The 20038-nt window shown below is 34.4% G+C and overlaps 1 protein-coding gene across 1 annotated transcript in view; it reads right to left on the bottom strand.

Annotated features, from left to right (window-relative positions):
* Positions 1-16799, bottom strand: part of LOC105256729 (Krueppel-like factor 3) — a 297107-nt gene extending 280308 nt beyond the window's left edge. Inside the window, exon 1 of the mRNA XM_025411896.1 lies at positions 15607-16799. The gene's annotated coding sequence lies outside the window, so the exon portion shown is untranslated. The remainder of the gene's footprint in view (positions 1-15606) is intronic.
* Positions 16800-20038: the final 3239 nt, after the last annotated feature.

The raw sequence follows: 20038 nt of genomic DNA, 5'->3' as shown, positions 1-20038 counted from the left end.
AGAATCCAATGTTAAATATTATTTATAATTTAATAAAGTGTATTATTAGTATTTATATAAAATATAACATTCATTAATAATATTCATATATATATATATATATATATATATATATATATATAATTTTTTTTTTTTTTTTCATATTAAAACTTATATATTTGAATATATTTGAAAATATTATCATACGCTCGAGATAAAATGCATAAATATATAGTATTAAAATTTCTCAATTATTATTATAATTATATGAAATTATTATTATAATTATATGAAATTTTTTATAAAGAATAACAATAAAAAATATTTGTATTGTATATTATCAATTCAAAAGACAATAATACAAAGAAAAATGTTCTCAACGGATTCTAAAGAAATATTGGCCTTCATTGTTTTGTTTCGATAATCTAGCTATCTAGCATAATCAATAGGTTCACCAGAAAAAACGTAGCGAATCGAATAATAGATTGAGCAAACGCCAATGGCGATGGCATCATTTTGCAGGGCGCGGTCAAGTGGTTTCAGGACGAGCCTGTGTGACGCACCCGGTCTTTATTTAAATCATTCAATCTGTCACGTTATAATCGATTAACGCTAATAGCCGAAGAAATAGAGTTCATCGTAGCTCGAAGCTGCTCATACTACTTTCATACTATTATCTTTTGAATCTTCTCTCGATCGTTTTCCACTTTTAAATATGTCTTGGAGAATAGAAATAAAAGTCTATAACAGGATAGCTTTTGAATTAGCCGATTGTTATTTTTAAAGAAATTTTAGGCTGACAATAGCATTTAAATTTTAAATATATTTAATTACATTTTTAATATATTAGTGATTTCGAGTCTAATTTCAAAATGTAAATTTCTATTAAATTAAATCGTCTTTAAATTTAAAAATAAAATTTGTGTTTCTTGCATTATCTTATTAAAACTTGATTCATTAAAATACTTATATATTTTTGATTATCATTATTAATTACTTATTTAATAAACACCTTGCATACATGTTTGCGCTCGTTTTTGCCGCTTATTAGCGATTTGCACTATGTGTCTTGCTGACGTACGTTTCTATAAGTTTATGAATGGAGAAACACGCGTGCCCGTCGACTGGAACACACTGTGTGTAAGATGCAGCAACAACGAAAGTGACCTGCTTTAGGTTGTATCTGTTCGCTTGAAGCGTATGCATACATATATGGCGCGTACACGTATAACTATGCACGTATACATTTATATATGTGTAGCAAGCAAACAAGACAGATAAAGAATCGCCCCGAATAACTGCACCGAATGGCAAACTGCACGATAGACGAACACGTGTCATTATTGATGTAAAACGCGCAGAAAAGAGCTACTTCGATGATTTCTTCAACGATATTATGGCGAGAATTTGAAAGAGCAAGACATGTATTATACTGTTAGAGAAAAATCTTCTATACGAATAAAACATTCGAATAAAATAAAATTATAATTAATTTAGATTATATAGCAGTGAAAGATGATTAAAAACTATTAAACTATTTTCCTTTAAAAGAAAATTTAAAAATGTAAAAAATAAAAAATGAAAGATAAAAATACGTATACAATGCTTATATTTTATAACTTTAATTTTAATATATACAAAATTAGCTTTCTCTTTCTCGTAAAGAGTAAATAGTTTCACGAAAAGTTAATTAAAAGTAATTGTTAATTCTTAATAATAAATTAAGATATATTAATTAAATGTTAGGCATTTTTAGTAAAATTGCTCATAGAAGATTTAATTAACTTAGGTTACAAACTGGATATGAATGCATAATAACAGAATAATGAAGATTTAGCATAACACGATGTTCATTAAAATGCAGATGAAATTATATCGGAATCATTAGTTATCGTCGTCAGTCATCCCGTTTTATTATCACCATTTGTCATAATCGATAGAAAGTTACAAAGCGTAAAATTAATCATGTATCTGTATATCTAGCGCGAGAACCAAAAGTGACTTTCTCGTGCAACTACGATACTAAATTAATGACTGAATTATCTCATTCGAGTTAAATGAGATAGCTGCGTATAGCAAAGTGCAACGATAATCAGATTGAACTTGAAACTTTCATATAAGTTCGCAATAATCGATCTCTTGAAGCACAATATAACGCTTCAAATCTAAAATAAAATAAGAAAGTTTCAAATTTCTCGATCGTTTATCTCGAAATAATAAGAAATAATTGATTGAATTGTAATTTGATTTATGTTGTAGATATGTTTAAGCTAAATGCATAATTATATCGACTATGATCCTTTATTATATCATAATCTTTATGATATCGTTCAATTTCTTCAAATAGAACTATTTCGGTGAGTTTCGTGACATCGTACTAACTAAAATAAATAGAAAAAAAGAAGAGAAAACATAGATGATACCCTTCTGCTATCAAATCGCCTACTTATTTGCATGCAAACACCGATATATCGGCGCAAATAATTACTATACGATAACGCGTTAGATAATGTTCGACGCGTATCAGATCCACGTGTGAAATACCACGTGTGAAATCGTACGAGCTAATTATTGCCAGGGCATTACCTTATCTGGCCTTGTAGCCGATTGCCTTGAAAACCGCAGTTGTACGTGGATAGCTGCATCGAATGCCAAGCATAGACTCGCGCATATTTGCGCAAGTCGCAATAGCGCATCTTACGAAATATTGCTGATTAGCTAATTAATTCATGTATACGCCTCAACAACCTCTCGAACTCCATTTTCATTCTTTGAGCACATCGATAAAGTTGATAAGCATATAAATCAGTGTAAGATAGTTGAGTTTCACGACGTTATACAATTCGAGTAGGCTTTTATGTATTTTCTTAGAATCAATTTTTCCGTGACATAATGTAAGTAGTATGCACTCGCGGTAAACGGGTTAACAAGATTTTATTTTTTTATTGCAACAAATAATATTTAATTATATTACCCCGAAAATGCATAAAATTTGTAATCAATTTATTATGTGAGAAAACCGTTATAATTCAAAAAAAATTTATATTTTTCGAACAAAAATGAGAATTTGCGAAATATCGGAATTACAAAATTTATGATTGCTAAATCAAAGTCAAAATTAAGAGAATCTGTAAAGTCAAGTGAATAATGAAGCACGAGAAGATAAAAGCTTTGCGAGTTTATCGCATCATCTATCACTGCCGCTTTTTCTTCGACGTTCATTTCTCCGCGACGTTCATATGTCCGATCGCTCATTTCGTTCGCCGATCTTCTAATCCGATTGATCGATCTCCGATTCGCGATGGCGCCATTAATTTCTTCGTTTCGTGACGATGGATCCATCAACACCGCAAATACCATTAACGCATACCGCGGCTTTTTGCAATTAACCTTACCAATGATTGCGAAATGGCCTATCTCACTAATCTATCGGGTTCCGTCTCGATTAATTAATCTAATCACCCTTTATAAGCTAACCCGACTTTCATCCTATCATCATCGCTAGAAAGCGGCTGAGCTCGCGATTACCAATTATTTTGGCGTATCATAATTAGCATAATTTGCCTAATTTTTCAATCGTTTTCCTTCTAAGAAGAATATCGACTGGCTATATTTTTCAATATTCCATTCTTTTAACGATAAAATTATTTTATTATTTTATTTTCTAGATTTTTATATCTTTATACTTGTATATCGTCTTAAAAATTTCGTCGATAGCAACACATTTCGTTTGAAAATATCATATACGAGATCATTACTTCGAGATATAATCGTTAGACAGTGTCGCAATAATCGCAAAAAAAACCCGCAGAAATAATGGTCGCTTGTCTCGGATTTTCTCTCGGATTACAAATCGCGATATTCTAGTTATGCGTGAGACCGTGATGACGCTAGAACGGGTGCGGATATTACGCGGGCGCACGACTAGACATTAATAAACTCCTCCTTCTCGCGGTGAACATTGACATTAATTTGAAACTCGTCCGTTCGAGATCTTATCGATGTATTTCGAAAGCGAATCGTGCCCGCGCATAGATGGTCGTATGCATACGTCTGCATGCATATGCATATGAAGCGTTTGTATAAACGATGAAATAACGTCGTAATTTTTTTCACTTGTGATTCAAATCTTGCGATAAAGTAATATATCGTCAATTTTAAACGTCATTTTGCGAAATATCGGAATTTCGTTAAATTTTAAGAAAGATATAATGTCTACTCTGTCAAATATATACTTTGAATATATTTGCGATATTAATCTCTAGTTGGAATGGCAATAATGTCTACATATCTCCGTACATTTTTTCGCTCAGTCCAGAAAGATTATGATAATTTCATATTTTGCTATGAATTTAAATATTTCATTGCAATCAATTTGCATCAATACGCATAACGGAAATGTTATTTGTACAAGGCAAGATTATTATTGCAGAAAATATTGTAATATTTGTAATAAAAATTTAAATTATATAATTCACAATGTATCATATATATTTATATCATATATATTTATTTGTGATAATTATCATATTATATATATTTATATTATATATATTTATTTGTGATAATTATCTTATTTTTGTTAAAATTTGGCTCTAGCTGGATTCGCAAAATAATTAACAGAAAACATTAGCAGAATTGAGCAACACCTGCTTACGATTCAGCTAAATCTCAAATAACACGTTTACTGCTTCCGCGGACTCAGTAAGTATAACTTTGCCAAAAATCTTCATTAGATGTTTATGAAATAAATTAGTCAGCTAATTTCTACTGAATAAATTATTCTCAGATCGAAAAAAGGCAGTTTAATTTTTTTATAGAAAAGAAAAAAATTAGCACTTCATCTGCTAAGAATAAAGAAACATCTCATTAGATGTAATACAAAAGTTTTTGAGTCACATCATACTTATTACACCGGCAGATGTTTCGCGCGAGAGACGTAAAATCTATATCGTTTTTATCGCGTTTTCGATCATCGACTGCTACCTGCTGCCATTACGGTCATTGGCGGCAAATGCCAGCGAGTGTTCGTTTAATTTTATCGTCTAGCCATTGACGTTTTTACTACACCACTATCGCAGAAGATCTACGGTCTAGCTAGGGCGAATTTTTGCAACAACTCCTGATCCGGGATCCTTGTAGAGCTTGTAAAATTGTACACTAACACTCTTATGTGCGCGTTTAGATAATAAAACACGGGTAAACAAGCTCTCACATCTCATAAATCGAGCTTTTCTCGATCGATATGGGACAATTTTTGATAATTAATGCAAAAGTCATGTTTATGTCATTTAGCAAGTTCATTAATCCTTCCATTTTCTTTTTTTATAAATAAAATTATTTTCAGAACTAAATAATATCGTAAAAAAGTTTTTTAATCAGATAAAGAAAGTAAGAAAGTAAGATATCATAAAATTAATAATTTGTTTGGTCTGATAAATACAGAAAAATTGTTTAAAAAATAAATATGTGTAAGTACTATGTGTGATAAATATAATTTGTTCTTTAATATATATTGTAACTTTTTATTACTGTATTACTTGTATTCTTGAGAATTTAATTTAATTTTTTATATATTATATAAGAAAAATGAACATATATATGCGACTATTTACATAAATTATTTAAATTATTTTATGATATTATAACATAAATAATAGTACATTTCTCAATCTAAATAATTTATCTGCAATTGAAACAACAAATATTTATAAAATTTAACATTTCAACTCATTCGCTAAAATTTTATACGATTTTTATAACGAATGCGGTTATTACGGATATAAAAAGTAAAATATACATATATTGCATACATATTCTCGTTTTTTAGAACCGTTACAATTTCAGGAGATAGTTTCAAATTTCTTATTTAAGAATAAAATAAATGATAGATAAGATAACATAGATAAGATAACAAGATAAGATAACATGACAAGATGAGATAATATATAGTTTACAAACATATGACTACAATATTATACGATTAGACATTGTTTTCCAGCAGTTTTATCATATCAAAGCGATAAATACATTTTTGTACTACGTTTTACTGTTATATATATGTTATTATATATGTGTTGTTATAGTTAACAGTATATGTAAATTTCCGAATGTGGACATTTCGAAAAAAAAAGTATGATAAAAGATATAACTTTCTACATATATTAATTTTCCAATTTTAATTTTTCGAAAATACACTAAGTTTTCTTTTAAAAATTTGAATAAAAATTTGATGCATAACGCAACTAATTATATATTATTTATTATATTATTATCCTAATTATATATTATTTATTATATTATGTTCCCTCCATTATTTCCATAAATTAAACAGAAAATATGTATGTATTAAGATTTCTTTCTTTCTTTAATTTTTATTTTATCAATTATTTTATCATGTCAGAAAAGTTGATCTTGACAAAGCATCTACATAATGAATACGCACAAACTTTCAAACTAATTTGATAAAAAAGCGGAACAGACATTGGAAAATAGTCTGAAACTTTCGAAAATTTATAATAGCATATATAAAATTTATAAATAACAGTATATATGTCAGCGATTATTCCCGCGCTCTCGACGCTACCGTTCTCAGATCGCGTCGACCTATCACTTTAATTCTCTTGTTTGAAAGCCCGGTGAGGCGGTAATGAAAAGAGCGATCGGTGTAACTGATGCTATGGCGTTGGCTGCGAGCAATTGTAACACACACGCGCATGTTATATATTATATACATACATAAAGCGCACGCGGGCCTATCACGTCTTTTACTGCCCGCACTAAAACTGACATTTGCACACATTCGTTGCACTGGCGCGATAATAAGGGACGCAGTTGAAGCTATTAGACGATGACGTATAAATAGCGGCCGGTGCACGATGTCCGCCAAAGAACGGATCATGTTGATTTTAGCTACCTCGACAAGGGAGGGATACGTATATCTCAGTGATTGCGGCAGCAGGTAGAAGGACAGGCGCAATTCGTGACGAGTTATACATACATAAAGATCGTTCTATATTAATCGCAAGTAGCCAATCGCGTGAACGCAATACTATTAATATTGCTTACGTTCATACGATTGGCCGCTTGCGATTAATGTAGAATGATCTTAACGCACAGTTACGCGTACAATCTATTGTATCGCGGCGAGCGATATAATCGCAGATAAAAAATCGCGTTAACAAAGGAACCCAAAGTGTCTCTGAGAGGTAAGAAAAAAATTTGCGGAGACAAAGAAGCGCGTGATAACGACCGACCAGGGCTAAGATACGTCTTATTAGTCAGCGGAATTAATCATAAGGCCTTATAATAATCGGTGGCGACATATTTTTTTACAGCCGTTCTTTGTCTCCTTGTATAGGCATGAGCGGCGAGTATCTTTGCTCTCTTCGTTTGTATGTACGCACAGTCCTTATCGCGATATTATTCGCAAATAAAAGAAACATTTTAATCTGTACATCGTTGTAGCATTTAAAGAGATAATTGACTTAGTCATCGATTTTAAAATATCATCAGTTGATTTTTTTCAATCCTTTCGACATAATAAATTATTTATATGAACATATAAAAAACTCATAGTGTCGTAGACAAAGTGATATAACAGACAATATGTTTCATATTGAATAAGAATCAATACAAATTTTAATGGAAATTTAATAGATCGCCAACAGAAATAGAATGATGATTAACCATTTGTAATAAAATATTCATATACGATGATAAATAGTTATACATTTCATCGAAGTAAAAATATTATATTTTTTTCATGGTAAATTTAATTGATAAAATATATTTAATAAGATTTGTATACTAAAAAAAGTATCAATTCTATAATTATATAGTAAAAAAATTATTGAAATTTTTATTTTTATAATTACTATTTTCCTATTTTATTTTTAAAAAATACTACAAATAGTGTTAAAAATGATAACTTTATGTGTAGTAATAATAACTTTAAATATAGATGCCGCTAAGAATAACAATATATTTATGATAATTACAGCTATTTTTATCACTATATTTCTAGAAACTTTAATTTTTTCATAGATAAATAAAATTACGATAATTAGAGAATCTATAGTATCATAAATACTGTAGTATAGTATCATAAATACTGTAGTATAGTATTATAAATACTAGTATCATAAATACTATAATATCAATAATATTGATATCTGTTTTTATTAAAGCAATAAATTTCTTCCACTACTGTTTTTATAAATTTAACACTGTGTAATTATCTTTAGTAATGTTTTAAATATAGAAATTGAGTGTGAAAAGAAATATATTGTTAATCATTAGATTATATATAATTAACGTAAAATATATTGAAAGAAAGTGAATGTAATTTTTATAAATGTAACCGCGTAATCTACCACTTGGTTGGTGACTAAAACGACACGAGGACGCGATATTGAACGGTAGCTGTCAGCGTACGATCCTATTAACCCGCATTGTATGCTAATGAGCGCTTGTCGCCTGTGATCCGTGCTTATATCGCATTATATTGTCGACAGCGGTTCTCAGCAAGAAAGAAAGAAAAAGAGACAGAATCGCGCTTTTCCGTTGCGATAATTTATCGCCTTATCGTCGTTTTGTCGTCTGTCTGTCGTTTTTTCGCCATCGAAGTCGCCGAGACAATCTCAAATCCGAGCGCAAACGCTTTCGTCGGCGTTTTAGTACAATGAGATCCAATTAATCGAAGCCAATTAAAGATGCAATTACGTCGTGCTTCGCGCGAAATTGGTTATTCTCAAAGACAGAGATGAGAGCTGTTGCTATGCGATTACGGTCGGATTACGGTCGATTTAACGCCCTAATACGTTTCGTCGATGGATAAAAAGAAAAGTTCCGATACGAGAAACCTACGTTCAAAGGGTTACATAAAATTAATCGCGGCTTTAGTGAAAAGTTTAGTCGGTAAACACGAAAAGCAAAGGGACAGCGATGAAAAAGGGTCGCTGTTCATCGATTGATAAACAGTTTACGGCTTGGCCTAATTTCCCGTTTAATCCTTTCCACGCATTTTTGAATCTAAAACGATAACGTACACAATCGTTATCGGTTATGAGATCAAAACTGCTTGACAAACATGTACAAGAGAAACAAAAAAAATTATATTTTTTAGAAAAAATTATATTTAAAGACTGAAGTACATAAAGGCAATGCAGATTTATTACGGAGATATTATGGCCTATTATAATAATTTAAAAGCCCTGTTTCAGCTATTATTATGCACAATATTTGATGTATATAATTTTAAACAGGCTGAAAACATAGTCGAACATAATATACGACCGATGAGGACACACTATGATTTAATGGACGCGTAAATTTTTTTATGCGCCCATTAAAATGGTCATGAAAATGATCACGCATACACACGTGCTTTTCACAAGTATACAACAAAAATCTTCTTAAGAAATACAGAAAGTTTTGGCAATGAATTTTTCTGCGGACAGTTGAAACGAGTGTAATTAACGATTATTGGTAATATTAGTAGTGGTGATAATAGTTATCCAACTGTAAGTCCCTCATCTCAAAACCGCCAGCTGACTGCTTATCTTCAATATGCATACGTGTGTGCGTGCATAGTACATGAGCCACACACATGTGTCATCGACACTTATATAAGCATGTACGTATTCGAGCGATACGTTCTAAAACAACGTTAAATTAGATATCAACAATTAACCGAGTGAAAGTCCACAGTAATGAAAACTAACATTAGATATCTAAAACATTCAATCTCCACGTCGGAGCGAGTAATTACCGTCCATAACGTTAGTGCTCTCGTAAGTCAAGGTACAATCTCATTATGTCAATTTTATGCAAACCTATTCGCACAATTTCCCGTCTCTTACACGATCGCTCAAATGAAAAGGGCTAGATACGAATCTTCCTCTTGTTTCACTGTCAATATATCCCAGGGCTTGCATTTACATATATGATAATATATTTCAGTACCTCATAGATTCAATATCTTTCTTTGACATTTCTTATTTATAATCTTCACTTGCCATATATATTTGCTAATTTGTCATTCTAAAGAAATCTTTAAAAAATATTTAAATAGATGTTAATCGAATGAATATAAAAGATGATACCACTTTACTAGATAACGTTTTTAAAATATTAAATAAGATGTTATCAATACTTCATGCGTTAGCCAATACAGCAAATCTTTGACGGATCATCGGGGAATTAATGCGATGAATATAAATTAATATTTCTTACATCGATAACTGAATTACGCCCGCCACAAAGATATAAAGATCGCAGTGAAAGTATTGTAACGTATACGTCGAGAAATCCCATCTCGAGGACGGGATCAGGGATCAGGGTCTAGGCGTCGTCGACGTGGCCAGACGAGATGCATGCCGTGTGCGTGTCGACATAATTATGCTACGCGCCGTCAGGTAGATGAAGTCGATACGGACGCAGGGGCCGTTTAAGCGCCTCCGAGAGCATAAATAATCCTATTAAACGTGTCACTGGTTGTGTCAACAATCTGACAGGCAACAGCCTATCTCGGCCGCCGCGCTGCCGATCGTAGGAACGCGCGCGCGCCGGTTAAATGCAAATACGTACGTTTACACGTGGGTTGGGACGAGAATCAATGTCAGGAAGTCACGGAAGTGATTTCATCGACGACGGGTGCGCGAATATTATGCAACGTTCGTTGCTCTATTCGTTCGGGCACGCGAATATTTTCATCCGCTCGTAAAATTCACGTTATGCGTGATCACGAGAGAGAGAGAGAGAGAGAGAGAGAGAGAGAGAGAGAGAGAGAGAGAGAGAGAGAGAGAGAGAGAGAGAGAGAGAGAGAGAGAGAGAGAGAGAGAGAGAGAGAGAGAGAGAGAGAGAGAGAGAGAGAGAGAGAGAGAGAGAGAGAGAGAAAGAGAGGTCCGATCGAAAGCGATGGCATCTCAAGTGCGGCCGATCTCTTCCTAAGAATTGAAAACGTCCGTTTACAGTTAAGAACCGCGGCTCGCCACCTGTTTAACCGTGCGGCTGTTCCGCAACCACTCTGCCGATTCGATGTGTAAGTAAATAAGGAATACGCGAGGTAAAACACGTCTCGCGCGACACGAGTGTCTCGTCGAGGGAAGGCCAGTCGTCGTGTGCGACGAGATGTCACTGAGTGATTTTTAGTTACGTCTAGAGATTATTTGAGCTATTTGCAGTCAACGTTTTCTTAACAGGAATGCCGAAGTATCGATGATCTTTAAGTCGGTAAATAAAAACGTACGATTTTACGGCTCGTATGAATTAAATTCAGAGACACAGATAAATGACGAATTTTGCTCTTTGTTCAATTTCAAGTGTATGGACTCCACTCGGAATATTAATTAAGGACAAGGTTGTCAAAAAAAGAAAAAATAAATATTGAATATTGAATATTAAAAAGATGTAATAATAAAAAATGTATTCTGAAAATTCATAAAAATAACAAAAATATTTAAAAAATATCATTCAATATCCTTCCTTTTATTGCGGAATGTACAGAATGCGATTGCTCAATTTTAAGTTTTATTTTCACGTATTTACAATAATTGCAGTAAAAATCTAAACTAGAAATCGTATAAAGATTAGTGGGTATATCGAAATTGAAAGATTTGATAGATAAAAATATTTTTCCAAAACTAAACGATATACCGCTGTTAAATAGACTGCCTAATTAGAAGTTACGCAAACGGCTAATGAGCAATTTGTCGCATGTTTATAATTCGAGAAAAAATATACGTTTGTATAAACTCTGCCTAGAAAGATTATAGGTAATTAGGTCACAGTAAATTATGTTAGAGCGCTAACCGAAACCATTAATAAATCAGGAAACAGTTTTTCCTATACATGCTTACTCATAAATGAAGCGGTTAAGGAGATAAACATTCATGCAATTCTGGCAAAATTTATATCTTTATTTATGAAATTGTTATATGTTAATAAAACTTTAATTATATAATTGTTTTTGATTGCAGTATTTAAATTATTTTATTGAACTGTGCTATTTATATCAATGCTATTTTAATAAATTTTCTTTAATAAAAAATATACATAATATAAAAATAATGATTTACTAGGCGAATATTGAATTTCGAAGTAAAATACGAATTTTATTTATTTAATTATATATATATGATGCAAAAATAATATATAAAATTTTAAAATTTAATACCACTTCGTAATCTAATAAATTATATATAATAGAACCTAAATAAAATCATCAAAGATTCATCGGATTACTTGATGAAATCTACGTTATAATCCTGAGAAATTTGGAATGTTGGAAATTTAATAAAGATTATAATCCAAAATTCAAAACTTGCCTTTCGCAGTTAACGAAGGGAATAAAATAATTATATGCAAGAGAGTGGAGAGAATTGAAAAGCTGTGTTATCGTACTAACAATAGATGCGATCGCCGTCGATATCGCCCGATGAGATAAAAGAAAGAGAGAGAGAAAAAGAAGAGGGAAAGAGGAGAAGATGAGAGGAAGATAAAAAGCAAAGACTAAACTATTCTTTAATGCCGCGGGACTCTCACGTTAGGCGATTAACAGTACTTCTCGTGGGTTATAACTTTCCGGACACGCTTCGACGAGGCTTTGTCGCCCGGGCTCCGGTCGTCGGTGGCGAGACCCTCGTAAATCTGACAATTACTACACTCGAAGCCGCGTGTATCCGACCGCCGGGGAAATCGCAAATGAAATAACTACGAGCGACTAATAACACTGCGTTTCTTCTCTCTCTCTTTGTCCCTCAATCCGCACGGTTCGCGACGCGACTGCGAGAAAACGTTATTCGCCGGGTTGCATCGCCGCGAGTAAACCGAATCAGGAACGTGCGACCGCAAATTAAGACGCGCTCTGTGCGTGCATATGCACATATATACGTAGACATGCGAAGCTTTACGTCACTATGTACAGACCACCCTCGCGACAACCGAGCGTTTATCCTCACCAGTGGCGAGTCCGGAATTCTCGAGTGCTTTATGCGAAGGTGCTGTTCATTTACGATACATGATATAATTGTGTCGTAAACATTTTTACATCACTTCTGCAAAAATAATTCTTCAAATAATAATTCAATTAAAAAGAAAATTTAATTTTTAATATACTTATCTTTGTCTTTATATCTAGTTTTATACATATATTTATTATTATTTTATAAATAGAATTATATCTTTTGTTATCGGCAAGATATCCCATATTGCTATTCAGGGACTTAAATAATACAAAAAAAAATTAACATCATACCCATCGTAACACATTACGTATTCTGTATTATTTACATATATTCATGCGTACAAAAAATATAATTTTAGTCCGGAATTCTCGAGTGCTTTATGCGAAGGTGCTGTTCATTTACGATACATGATATAATTGTGTCGTAAACATTTTTACATCACTTCTGCAAAAATAATTCTTCAAATAATAATTCAATTAAAAAGAAAATTTAATTTTTAATATATTTATCTTTGTCTTTATATCTAGTTTTATACATATATTTATTATTATTTTATAAATAGAATATATCATATCTTTTGTTACCGGCAAGATATTCCATATTGCTATTCAGGGACTTAAATAATACAAAAAAAAAAATTAACATCATATCCATCGTAACACACTACGTATTCTGTATTATCTACATATATTCATGCGTACAAAAAATAATATAATTTTATTTCTTCCATATATAACTACTCTCTAAAAGTGAATCAGTGTATTATCACTGTAATCAGTGCTGTACTTACTAACTGCTTGTAATCAGTGAGAATTTACTGCTTTTCAGTGATAATACACTGAGAGTAATCTTCTCATTAAACCGATATTTGATAGTTATTCTGGTTCTCAAGCTTTCAATTATATTCTCTCTATATATATATTATTAATATTTTTGGTCTATCGCATATATATAAATTTCCATTGCGAACTGCGCCTGCAATTATTACTGCCTTTATCGTTCTTGTATGGGTCATTCCGACAAATTAATACATGCACTGATACGCATGATTGAGTCTCCATTTCGAGATATCTTTATTCTTTCGGTATAAAGATATCAAATATTTGCGCATAAGGAATCCCGATGCAAGCAAGATTAAATAATGATTTTCATCGCAAGCGTTAGGAATTTGTATTATCGGGATAGAACAAAATTCTCAAATGTGAACCTAGAGTAATGAGAAGAAAGGACGATTATACAAGAGAAAGATATCGGCGGAAAATAGTTATTGCGATCGCAGATCGGCTCTTATTGCCAACTTATCGCGCGTGTACTTGCAGCCGGCATTCGTTTATTATCGATCACACTATTAGTGGCACATATGCTATCGATATTTGCTTCACATACGCTGGCTTTTCCGTGCTTATCGCAACCTCCGCGCATTTTCTCTCATCAAAGCTCTCTTTTTTTCTTTCTTTCTTTCTTCCTTCTTTCTCGCGAAATATACATATACATATGCATAATCAGATATTAATAATTTAATAATGACGCAAATATTAAAAGCGACTTTCTTGGTGCTTATCTATTAATTCTGTTCTAAATAGTTGGAATTTTTCAAATTCAATTAAAAGTAACAGGATTAATCTCTTCCTCGCGTTAATATTCATAAGTCACGTAACGAGTGAGTAGGACAATCGAGAATATCAAATTGGAATGATCTTCGTTTCGTTCTCGAAAGCGCAAAATTTGACGAGCAACGACAATAGAAACGACGAATGACATTCCTACTGCACGGACACCTACAAACGGGGGAGGATGAACGTAGATAGAAGGTAAAGATCGATAGAGGTTCGTCGACTCTGCGACGACTGACCGACGACTCGATGGATTAGCTCGTAACTTTTCTAAGTATGAAAGCCCTCAATTCGCGATGGTATCGAATTTTCATAATCGTAAATAATTAAGCTTAATAAATTCACGATAAAGGAATTTCTTGAAAAAATAATATTAGATATCACAGAATATTAACGATGTAGATACGTAGTATTCCTCGTAAAATGTGAGATCGTTTTCAAGGTGAAATCGATTTTTTATTAGTAAAAAGAAATATTACAATTTTATATTATGAATATTTTATATTGCGGATATAAAAATATTACATAATTAATATATTCATCTATTTATATATCTATGCATCTCAAAATTTTACATTCAAATTTACGTAAATTTACGTAAATTAGTTAAATAATGTTGCATTGTTTATTTATTTTCATAAAATTTCATTTTCAAGAATGATATTTCGGCTGCGGTCGAGGAGACGTTTCGGGACAAAAGGAGTAAAGAATTTTTGGACCAGTTTGATTGGTCAACGCTTCGAAGCATTCAGAGCGTCTCCCCGACCGTAGCCCTTGAAACATGCTAACTGAAATCGGCTCTGAATTTTGAGATAACATTAAAGAGAGAAGGACGTTAGAGGACGCTGAGAAGAAATTACAGATAGCGTATTACGTGATAGTTTTCCGCGAATTCGAAAGCATTAACGTATACATATATGTATATTTACGAAAGTTCGTGTGGCCATGTTTGTAAACAACGTCACGCTCTGAACTTGCATGCTTAAGAAAAGTACGCCATTTTGACTTTACTCTACAAGTGATATTTAAATTTATACGTTACTCACCAGAGTTATCTCGAGAAACTGCTTCCCAGAACCTCGCTACCTGGAGCCTGCACCTCTTGGCTTAATCCGAGCGGCGCCTATCACAGACTTTCCACTTTTCCATTCGTTTAACCGTTCAACGCGCGCGCGAAACTCGACCGAAAGTCGACAATTGATCACGACGAGTCCGAGAATCCTTCCGCGAAAGTCACGCGAGGCACAATGAACACGATTGTCACACAAACAGTGCGTAATTAATCACGCTCGCGGTTACGATAGCCGATGATAGCCGGCACTTAGTTCGAATTTCCGTAAAAACTTGCTGACACGGGCCGAAGCGCCATCCCGTATCGCCGAACGATCCGTCGAAACTGCGTCAGCAATCGAGACGCCAGTGCGACTCGACGGCGTTGGGTGGGTGGGGCGGGAGGGGGAAGGAAGGAGGAAGGGAGGGCGCGAGCTTGAAAATTTTCAAAGCAACTTGCGCCGATCAGGTGGCGCTTGACATGCTTACCGTGGCACGCGCGCGGCGTTTCGTCGCGTTCGAGAGTTATTTTGCCGCAAAGGCAAAAATAATCACCACTGCCTCGAGCCTCGGGTCATCGTTGCTCCCGTGCGACGCACGGTCGACGCTCGTCGACGACGACTCGGCTCGCGCGCGCGATTATGTACAGTCAAAACCGAAACTCCCGAGCGTAATTCGTTGGCGAAAAAAACTCGCGACACTCGATGCTCGTCGCGGGCGACGATCGTCAGCACTGTCCTCTGTCGGAGGTGGTGGCGGTGGCTCTTCTCCGTGGGCGTGATGCGCGCGAAAACGTCGCGGACGCTCGATCGCTCGCCGCGGGACTTTCCGCGGCAACGTTCACGCCGGTGCGCTCGACATTACTGATCCCCGACGGATCCTCTCGTCGCGGCCGACGATCCTTCGTCCGCGGACACATGTTTATCGCGAACTGCCGGCATGACGGGACACGCGCGCGTGTCGTAGGAGAGCCGACGCAGCGGTAAATACGCAGCGTAAAACGTCCTCTGACCGTCGTCGGCGCGCCCGTACTGCCGTATACGGGACGGCACGGGGTGACACGACGGGTGGGCGGCGGGCGACGATGCGCGACGACGTGCGACGATGACGCGCGAACGGAGCCGCTGGTGGCCGATTGCCGACGAACGAACGAACGGGCGGGCGGGCTCGCTCGCTCGGCTCGCTCGCGATCAGCTGATCGCCACGCGCGCTGCTATGGTAACTCGCACGACGTCAGCGATTGATTCCGGCTGCTCCGTCAACGGGACTGCACAGGCGGCGATTCATTTCGTAGATTCGCACGCTCGTTCGTTATCTGCGCGCACGTTGTGCTGCACGCCAACCTATGCTCGTACGCATGCACGTATGCACGCATGCTCGCGACGCGGCTTCTCGGTATGTATATCGCGCACGTGCGACACCGCCGTAGCGTCGAGTGGCGATCTCTCGTATGTGCGTGCACGCGCGTAAATAGACGTCTCGGGCGCTGAATGTCCGTGAATTTGCGAGATAACACGCGTCATAAGAAGACTTTTTAGAGTTCGCTTTCTTTCTTTTTTTAGAACCAGAGGACGCGTCAAACGAGAGAGTAAAGTAGAAACAAGAGGACTAACAGAGAGATACGAAAAAAAGAGAATGGCAGATAGAAAAGGAGTGGGAAAAAAAAAGAGATGCTGTTATAAACTGGCCTAAGCGCGACTCATCACACGGCTTGAAAACGACGGTCGAGCGTGACAGGAAGGAAAATCACGAGGCGAGCGTGGTGGTGGCGCGAGCGACAACGTTGACCATCCGCTCGTGTCGGCAGCCGGGCGTGCACTGCCTTCTCGAGTCGTCGGTTGGTTCTCCATCCTCGACTCCGGCTCCGGCTGGCTGGCTAGCTGGCTGGCACACTCGCTCGCTCCCTCGCAGCCTCCGCGCGCCGACCAGAGTAATCGTGATGTGTGTATGTGACGGGGATCAGCTTAATATTCTTGCGATAGAAGAATGGGCAATCGATTAAGAGAAATATTTATTGAAATCAATTTTTTATTTTTCGAAAAAGTCAGGAAGAGAAGGGAGAAGAGGAAAAGAAAAACTCAAATTTTTTTGCCAGTACTTGGAATAAGTTGTGCTTCAGTTATATCAAGATCAGTTGTATTGTCTTAATTAATATTAATGCTGGATTAATTCAATTGTTTTTCAACTTGTATTGTTTTCCTAATTATTCCATGATATGTAATATGTAACTCGTTGTGTATGTGTAGGATAAAGATACATCTAAATATGCAAAATCGAATTAAAACTCCTTTATTTAATTAATAAAAATAACAATGATTAGCATTTATTGTGTAATAAGATTTAATCGCCGATTAATGTACACGTAATACTAAAATCAGATATTGGTCAGTGTTTCCAATAATAAGATAATATGAAAATATACGCATATCTGTATGATGAATTAAATAATATGATGAAATTTAATAATAATATTATATATTCATGATAATTTATATAATATTATATAAATTATAACGAAAATTTAACAAATTATTGAAATCGTTCTTAAAATCATTAATCTGTTATTTTATGAAGTATTTTAAGAAAAATATAAATATTATATTCATTTAATGGAGTTTTTTTAGTCGCATTGCGGCATTTTTACAAAAGCCTCACTATGGTTTTACTTATCTTGGCAACTGTTCTATAAAAGTTTCCGCAGTGTGAATTTGAAAATTTTTTTTTGGCTATGTGAAGTCCAAACTTTTCAATTAAAATCCTTTTGAATATAAGTGATTGAACATTATCTTAATTCATTGTTCATTTCGTTAACGATTTACGCTAGAAAATTAAGTGATGCAATAACGTGATTATTCATGACGTGATAATTTTTTTCTATTTTTTATTTAAATATATCAAGTTATGTATGTACATTGTATTTCTTCTCAGATTTATAAACTGAATAGTAGAAAATTATACGTTTACATAATTACTACGAAAAACGAAATACATTCACAATTGACAGACGAATTAATTCAGTTTACGATTAATCAATTTTCTTTCTCAATCGTAATATAAAGATAAAAAGAGATAGAGAAGATCTGGTTAAATTACCGTTCAAGTTAAACGACGATGGTGAAACTCTTCATAAGTATATGATATATATTGCTTGGAACATAAAGACGATTATACAAAGCAACGCGAGAGGTCGAACAGAGAGAATCGTCGATCACGAGACAGAGAATCTGCCGATGAATGGCCGCAGGCCGCGGATGTGGGTGTTGCTATTCGAATATTTCAGAGTGAGATCAATCCGAGATTTTTTCTTTTTCTGCACGATGTGTGACCGAGATGTAGACGAATCAATGGCCACGCCTTTGGGAAACGGACGCTGCCCCGTTGTCCGTCGAAGACAAAGACGCCCACGTGCGAATTGTATCTCCCTCGTAATCCGAAAAATCCTTTAGGAAACTATCTCCGATAATTGTCGTATCGAGAAACTAAGTATGACCGACTATCACCGTATTCTATTCAACTCTTGTCCTCTTTCGCGAGAAATACATACTATTAGTCATCGCGTAGTCTAAATTCTTTCTTGCCTGCTTGCATAAAGATATATCAGATAATTTTCTTGATGTCATACTTGTCAATTCACGATATTATTATTTATAAATATTATAATTATCAAAATATATAATCAGAATAAATTATGTAACATATATAAATTATATAACAATTACATACATCTATAATTTAAAAATCTGAAAAAATATCATTTACCAAGTTCAAGTCCACTAAAAGTCCAATAGATGCTAAATTTCTAAAGTTGCAACATTTCAAACCAAAATATCAGTAAAAATATCAATAAAAATATAAATAAAAATCCCAGAATTTATTTCTTGCAAAACAATGTTTTCTGCAATGCATTGTAAATCCATTAGATGCATGAGAGTGTCAACTAGCAGTTGCCATATAAAATGTATTATGTGCGAGAGAGGATCGCCCGGAGTGCAAATGTGCGATCGCAATACATCAATTCATGAGTGGACCGAGTATAATAGATAAGTGAGAGAATTTTTGAATGTTCTATTTTCGCGAATCCTAGCTTTGTTATCCCAGGTTTGTGTATGATGATACGAGAGTTATGTCGACGCTGAAACTATCATAAATGTGCAACTCGTGTGATATGGCAACGCTAAATGATTCGATAACAATTCGTAAAAATTTTAATAGGTTTTTCATAAAAGTATGACTTTTTATCTATCAAATGTGCGATTTTCTTCGAACATTAAATCGATATTTCTTTTTTAAATATAGAGGTATATATTTTTTTAGATATATATTAAAAAACTATCATAAATATTTAATTTTAGCTATTCTCTTTATTATATTATACCTCATTATTAATATTCTATTACAAATTTTATACGACAGTAAATATATAAATTT

Source organism: Camponotus floridanus, unplaced genomic scaffold (assembly GCF_003227725.1).
Source record: "Camponotus floridanus strain SB8 unplaced genomic scaffold, Cflo_v7.5 scaffold45, whole genome shotgun sequence".
Classification (NCBI taxonomy): Eukaryota; Metazoa; Arthropoda; class Insecta; order Hymenoptera; family Formicidae; genus Camponotus; species Camponotus floridanus.
This window is presented reverse-complemented; position numbering and strand designations above follow the sequence as displayed.